General features: G+C 29.0%; 2 non-coding genes across 2 annotated transcripts; both read left to right on the top strand.

The window, feature by feature from the left end:
• Positions 1-1,329: 1,329 nt before the first annotated feature.
• On the top strand, positions 1,330-1,403 carry Trnan-auu (transfer RNA asparagine (anticodon AUU)). The gene has a single exon. It is a non-coding gene; the product is annotated as a tRNA-Asn (tRNA).
• Positions 1,404-5,986: 4,583 nt separating this feature from the next.
• Positions 5,987-6,060, top strand: Trnan-guu (transfer RNA asparagine (anticodon GUU)). Its single transcript has one exon. It is a non-coding gene; the product is annotated as a tRNA-Asn (tRNA).
• The last annotated feature ends 2,279 nt before the right edge of the window (positions 6,061-8,339 follow it).

The raw sequence follows: 8,339 nt of genomic DNA, 5'->3' as shown, positions 1-8,339 counted from the left end.
TTAATCATTTTAATGTTTAGAACAGGTCATCTGGGATAATAATGTTTTGTTGGTGGTTTATATGCGATGTATTTTTGAAAGTCCATAACATAGAATTGAGACGTTTTTTTAATGACATCACTCATCTTTGTTCGACTCATATATTGTTGTTTTTAGTCATGCAAATATCCTGCTGTTGCATTTAAAAGAAGTTTCCTTATTATTTGTTTAGTTTTTAACGTGTCTACGTGTCCATCTTTGAGTACCATACTGTTTATAAACACACATAAATTCACTTCCTGTCCATAAATAAATATCTTTTTTCTCTGTGTTCCTTTATTTAAAATATTTATATTAACATTCTCAAATTATTTTTGTTCAAGAAATAGATTTGATTGAAAAAGCCATGTATAATATATAGTACAATCACCTACATCTCTATTTCAGAAGTCATATGTAACAATGATTTATAAAAAATAAAATCTTTTCTATTTCAGACAAAGATGAATTAAAAACTTCTATTATTGTTATTTTAGTCTGGCGTTTGCGTTAAAGAAGGAAGTTGACAATTATTACGTCTGTTGTTTTATAAAAATATAATCGACTGTCACATTGATAAAAGTAAACTGATTCTACTTAAGCTAAATTATTGAGTTATATTAAATTTATTTAGATAATTAAGAAATAATCATTTTAATGATAACATTTTTTTTGGTAACAAAGAACAACAAAAAGACCCACTATAATCCACTATAATCTGAAATATATTTTTCTAGATTGTCAACTCCCTCATTGGAGATAAAAGAAACTATTTGTATGAAACGTGTTCAGAAGTTAAAGACATGCGTTTTTCTTTCCCAGAACTCACAAAGACTAAACAATGTTTGATTAAATTAACAATGGTTAATGTACAATTACCCATATGCATGTTGACATCGTTCGTTTTGAGATTACAAATATTCTCAGAAGACTTTGATAAGATAGGTAATATTTCTAAAGCTGATATATCTCTATTAATTAAAAATCATTGATATTTTGAATGAAATTTCCAACACTCCCTACACGAAATTTGGTTACAGGATATGGGCGAAAAGTTCATGGTAAATTCATATTATATAATCATTTATTTCTCAAAGTTCACCAACCTCCTATCTATTTCACAAAAATTATCCACCTCCACCTATAATATTTTGCTGTCTTTGCGTGAAATAGATTTTTTCCAGACTGATTTCTATTCATTTTAGAAATAGAATGTTCAGATCAGATTGCACAATTAAATAAAAATTGCTAAAATGTGATAAACAAGATCTTGTAAGAAAGGCGGCGTTTAATGAACGCAACCTCCACACCGTCTCTGTGGCGCAATCGGTTAGCGCGTTCGGCTATTAACCGAAAGGTTGGTGGTTCAAGCCCACCCAGGGACGTTAACTTTTTATAATATTTTTATTAATACAATACAATGTATGAAATGGATTGCGATAATTAAAACATAAACAGCACATTATCAGGTGGTTCGTTGTGATAAATGTTTAACTATATCACCAAAACATCTTCATTGCCTGAAAGGTAAATCCATTAATCAATGCAACGTCTTTTTATTGATATATATTACGAGATGTTTTCATTATGTGTTTATGGTAATGCAAAATTAGAGAGATTTTTTTAAGTTGGAACGTCATAGTTTCCATGTTTAAGTCAGCATACTGTAAGCAAATTGAATGACATGTGAACCTAACGCGTATCATTTAAAACTATCGAAAAACATTTCGTTGAATTAACATTATTTGCTTTGCTTAATGTTCCATCAAACGTATTCAAAAAACGGTTCATTTGTTCTCTAAGATAAGAAGTCTTATCATACTATCACGTGCTATAAACTGTAAGAAACGCAGTTTATCACTAAGCCTCAGAACACATTTTCATATGAACATTGGTTTTAACATTTTATGGTTTGCAATCAAAATATACGATAAATTTATCGTTTTCTAATCAATTCTTTTACAAGAGATTAATTTTCGTTTGTTCGACCAAATTTTGTGACGTTTCGTCGATTAAGATGATGTTTATAGTTATCACCAGCATGTTATTGTTGGAATGATATACACCCATACTATGTCTTGCATTATAAAAAGTCCATGTTAAAAGAATTAGAGTAACAAATATCAGAAAAATAGGGATTAATGGGTATATATATTGTCTGTCTAGTCACTGAGTTGTAAAGATGAATCACTTGATCTAACACTACGCATTACGAAATATTTTTTGTTTGTTTCTCTTCTGAACTTCATTCATACATTTCTTTACAAGTCTAATAATGGTTATGTTTTATTAACTTTATTTTAGGCTTGAGTTTCCTCAGCTTAGATATTTCCTTTGCTTTTTATAATTCTCAACATTCGTCTTACACAGACTTTAACTTCGTTTCTTGTTGCAATTGAACTTATCTTCCTTTAAGTGTATTAAGTTGTAAATCGTATTTGGTACAGCTCTCAAACGTTTTTTGGAACAAGGAATATATTACAACAATTTAACAAGATACTAGTGACATTCAAATATTGAAAATTGTGAAGGAAGCTGTTTGATACTTAACTACATGTACGGGCGTTCAGAACATTTCATGTTGGGCAAAAAATTTGATTTTCAAATATATAAATCTCTGTTGATATTGCTTATACATGTAACTGTGTAAATCAGTATTAACTGATTATCACAACAAAATGTTTGCCAACAGGTAGAAGTTTAAAGAATACAAGCGCATATATCATATGGAGATTCGTTTACGTCAATGCCGTATTACCAAACAAATATGAAATACAATATTTCGAACCCTGATAAACCCTGATAAAACATGGTAAATCATGTACATTCTCTCTATAGTTAAGAACATGATGGTTCGTTCATGTGTGTCTAGAAATCATTAATACAATTCATAAAAATGATTTATACACGTCAAAGAAATCATTTATACACGTTGTTCTTTGTTCTCGTTTGTTATGTTTTTTCTGCCATTTAACTCACCAATTATCTTTATATTTTGCAACGTTTCAGTTAGACGAATAATAAAGCAATCGTTTTTTAAAGTGTTCGTATTTCTTGTAAATTTCTTGATAAACAGAACAAATTTGCTTTTTTTTTCATTTTCCATTTATTGAGATTTTTCCAGTTACGACTTTCGCCTTTTAATTTTATCAGAACATTAAATACCACAGAATTTCGTCGATTGAATGACAGGTCATCCGAATTATTTCCTCATCAATGTCTGTTTTTGTTGACGGAACTGACTTTGACTCAGAAACGTTTTCAAGTGAAGTTCTCTAACAACGCTTTATTATTATCGTGCGATATTGTATTGATATTTTTTTTTAAAAGAGAGTCTGCTCAAAGATATCAGATAATTTATCTATGACATAGAACGTCCCCTTTTCAGGTAACTTATCCTTTACTTTTTTCAAAGAATATTATGCCGTAATCTTAATACATTTAGTGGTTAATCTTAAGCCGAATTAGAGTAATACTTAAAACATAAAAAAAATAAAAGTATGAAAATATGGTTAGGCAATTCGATTGAAAATGGAATACATGCATTGCAGAATGTGTTAAATTAGGTGTGCAGTTCCTTACATACGAGTTTCAAATTCATTTTTTTTCTGTGGTTGATGGTTTATGTATGATGTATATTTGAAAGGCCATTTGCCATGACTTAGAATTAAGCCGTTTTTTATAAACATGACATTACCCAACTCAGTTCGACTCATATGTTCATGGTGTTTTGACTCGGTAATAATATCCTGCTGTGTTTAAGAGAAGTTTCTTTAATATGTTAGTGATTAACATCTCTACTCGTCTATATTTTAGTACCATAATGTTTATAAAAGCACATTAATTCTTTCCTTGTCCAAAATATTGTTGTTTTTTTTTTTTTTTGGTCTCTTATCGCCGATTTGATACTTTTATACATGTATAACCATTCTAAAACGGTTTTTGTTTAAGAAACAAATGTGATTGGAACGAAAGTTATACCTTTTGTCATCATCTTTGATTTTTAAACTGGTCGTCTTTAAAATATAGTATATGCAATCACCTACATCTCTATTTCAGATATCATATGTAACAATAAACACTTGATATTTAATACGACGATCGTCTTGCAATGATGAATGTGTAGGTTTATAAAAAATACAAGCTTTTCCTTTTTAGTTTTCAGTTTTCCTTTTTAGTTTACAAACAAAGATGAATTTAAAACTCTTATAAGTCATAAAATGATAAAAAAGCAAATCTATATTATTTTATAGCCTGGTATTCAATGAAAATGAGTTTGCAATAATTTCGTGTGTTATTGTTTAAAAAGCTAATCGACTGTCACATTGTTAAATATAAATTGATGCTTATTAATCTTATTTATAGTGAATATCATTATTATCCAGCCTACAAATTGTTTTGTGATGAAAGACATTCTTATAGGATATGAAGAGTTTGGCAGTATTTTAAAAATTGATATGTAAGTTAATATATTTACATATTTTGAATTAAACTGCGCAATTTAAATGAAACAATACACCTCGTTGCTTTTTAGATTAATACTGAATAAGAAGTATTGAATGATTGAATATAGAAACCTCTAAATGAAGTTCCGATTCTGTCTCAATTTTTTTTATAAATAAACATGAAATTCTATATGTTGCAGTTAATTGTTGAATACTGCTAAAGCCGGCGATATGGGGCGTGAACGGTAGTTTTCAACTGCTTTAAGTTACAACGTGTAAAATAAAGTCTGTTACAAAAGCTTATTGTAACTGTATTTATTTCCTAACATTTATTTACAAAAAGAAAATAAAAACCTATGTTAAATTAGGTCGTAAATGATCGAAAAGTGAAACTTGCAACTTATAGTGCATAATATGAATGAAAAAGATTTAATACCTATGTCAAATTTGAAAATAAATGTCACGCCATTGGAAATGGAAGATAAGGAGACGAAAAAGAAACTACAACAACATATACGGACAATTATGTGTGTACTTTGAAACACCTTAAATAAAACATGGTAATGACGCGACATGCCAAATGTTCTACAAAACATTCAAAGAAAGTCTGGCTGTCTACAAACAATAAATTATTTTGACAATTCACAAAAAGATTGAAAACTTTTGCTCAACTTGTGACAGGAAACAACAGTTTAATTTAAAATTGAAATAACAAATGTCTGTCTGTAACCGATACAATCATTATTGTTTTGCCCTGAGTACTATTAACTTCGTTTAAGTATTTACGAAATAATAATAATACAATGTAATTTGTAAAATGATAATTCTCTTTTCATTGGTCTTAAAAAAACACTTTCATTTGAAATCTTTTTCTCGGCAAAAATATTGTCGGGTTCCTGCAGGAATGTTTATCATTTTAGATAAAGAAAACCATTTCCTTATGAAAACGTGTTCAAGGTTGAAGACAAGCATGTTCCTTTTACAGAACCGATAGGATAAAGCAATGTTTGATTTAATTTAATGTTAGATTTAAATATAAAAATATCTATATGCATGTTGACATCTTTGGGAGATAACAAATATTCCCAGGGGAGTCTGACAAGATAGGGAATATTTCTAAAGCTGATATATATCAATCCAGTGAAAAACATTGATACTTTAAATACAAATTCCACATTGGCAAACAGGTCATCAGAAAAATTAAATAAAGTTTAATTCTTAGCCTGGTTTGAGTTAAAAGCGTTATACCGCATTTCATTTTAAGGTCATGTTGCAAAATAAAATAAAAAAATTCGAACAAAAACGGAGTGAATGAATGATGTGAAATTTAGCTCACAAGTTTATGGTATAGATCAAACTGTATATTATAATCTCGAAAAAAATATTTCAAGTCCAGTCATGTCAAAATACCTGAGTGGACTTTCTTTAAATAACAATGCATAAATGTTAAAAAATCGCTATAAACGGCAAATAGTGTTATTGAAGTATAGATTTATAAGATATAATCATTACTTTTCTTGTCCGTCTCTGTGGCGCAATCGGTTAGCGCGTTTGGCTGTTAACCGAAAGGTTGGTGGTCCAAGCCCACCCAGGGACGTTTACTCTCCGACATTTTTATTGATTCTTACCGCACAATGTCTTGCAATCTTGTACAATTCAATTTGAACAATACTAGTTTAATATTATAATTACTTCTATTGTGGTTCACGAAATATCAGATATCATTGCGTTTTTTTTTTCATGTTTTACCATTTTTACTTTAATTTTGTCAACATTGCACCAGTTTTCTTATATTCTAGAAAGGTTCTAGAACTTTTATTGCTATGTGTGCAATTTTCACCTCTTTTCTCTCGAAGGTATCGTTTTTGCAGTTTTTAAACTATTCCAACGTTCCTATTCTCTGTCATCATATCTGTTCAATTACTCTTTTGTTTGTTGTAGAAAACTGATTGATCATAATCTTTTATCTAGGACACTTATTATTACTAACAGAAAAACACCAGAGTGTCATATACTAGTTTATGATGGTATATCGAATGCGTCATTATGTTACAATATGTTTTAGATGTTTTTATTGAGTGTTTATGGTAATGCGAAATTAGAAAGAAATCAGTTTGAAACGTAATCGAACCATGGTAAAGTCAGCATATTGTTAACAAATTGGATAACATGTAAACCTTCATCTTACAATTTAGAAATATTATGGATTATCTTTCTTTGAATTAACATTATTTGTTTTGCTCAATGTTCCATCAAACGTATTTAAAAAGGAATGTTTGTTCTCTGAAATTAGAAGCCTTCATCATACTATCACGTGCTATAAACTGTAAAAAAGCAGTTTATCAAGAAACCACAGAACACATTTTCATATGAACATTGAGTATAACATTTGATGGTTTGCAATCAAAATATACGATATAAATATCTTAGAAATTATTTTATGTTTGTCGAAAATTTGTGACGTAACGTCGATCAAGATGATGTCAACAATTTAAACCAGCATATTATTATAGTAATCTTATACACCCACAACATGTCTTGCCTTGTACAAATCCACATTGGTATTTGGTTGTTAATAAAATTGAAGTAATAGGTATCTGCAAATAGTGATTAATGGGGATATATATTGTGTGTCTAGTCACCGAGATGTAAGTATGAATCACTAGAACTACATTTTCCGAAATTTTATTTTCTTTCTCATCGGAACTTCTTACAATGACTGATAATGTATATGTTTTATTCACTATGTTACTTTCCTCATCTTTGATAATTCAATTGCTTTTTATAATTCTTAACATTCGTCCTACACAGAATTTAACGTCAAAATCGTATCATGTTGTAATCCCCCATATCTTCATTTAACTGTATTTTGTTGCAAATCTTATTTGGTACAGCTCCCAAGCGTTTTAGAAAAGAATGGAACAAGGAAAAGGAAAATCACAAATCAAAAACTGATAACTTTGTCGACATATATTTATGAAAATGTTTTGTTTTAATATACGTAAGATGACATCAGATTGTTGTTCTTAGACATATGCTTGTGGTCGGAACGAAAGGATGAGGAGATTAATTGCCTTTTAAAAATAAATCGCACAACAACCAACAACCACAAACAAACACAATTTATTTATGGTAGGCAAAACTCCCATATAAGCAACATCACACCAAAAGTAGCACGTTTTGATATTTCTTCAATAATTGCAATATTCGCGAGCAAAATCATTTACATTTTTGTACATTCATCTTTAGTTCAAAAACTATCCAATGACTACTACCATTATAAACATTTTTTGTTCAATTTTAACTACAAGTAATGATAACAACAATGCAATATATAGAGATTATTTTTCTTTGATGGTACAAATAAGATAAGAAAACAAAAAACTAAAAAGCGAAACTTCTTTTAAAAACTTTTCTAAAAACCATTCAATTGCCGTTTATACATGTAATGTTTTAAGTACTCAGTGGTAATTGATTAGTAAGTTAATAGACTCTTCTATAAATGTTGACCAATTTTGCAGAAATATAGCAATTTGTTAAAATCAAATTAACCTCATTTAAGACCGGGCTTATGAGTCATCCGATCGTTTTATTGTTCACATGTCTTATTCTTTAAAGTAAATTTAATAAACAAAAGTAACTGGTGTACAATTGTGCTTTAAAATTCATCTAAAATATAAGAATATTTTATATGTGAAGAAATAATTTTTTTTGCTCATACATGTGTATCAGTTAAATTAATGATAACAAAGATTTCATCACATGCTTAATTTATTTTAAAAGTTAGAGACGTGCTGGTTTCAGCCTTGTTTATTTATCAAGAGTTATATTCATGTACATTTGTATTCAATAAACGTTATAAACGCTTCTTTGAGA

This window comes from Ruditapes philippinarum, unplaced genomic scaffold, assembly GCF_026571515.1.
Source record: "Ruditapes philippinarum isolate M1 unplaced genomic scaffold, ASM2657151v2 ctg534_1_1_1_1, whole genome shotgun sequence".
In the NCBI taxonomy this organism is placed as follows: Eukaryota; Metazoa; Mollusca; class Bivalvia; order Venerida; family Veneridae; genus Ruditapes; species Ruditapes philippinarum.
Note: the sequence above shows the minus strand (reverse complement) of the source record. Positions and strands in the feature narration are given on the sequence as shown.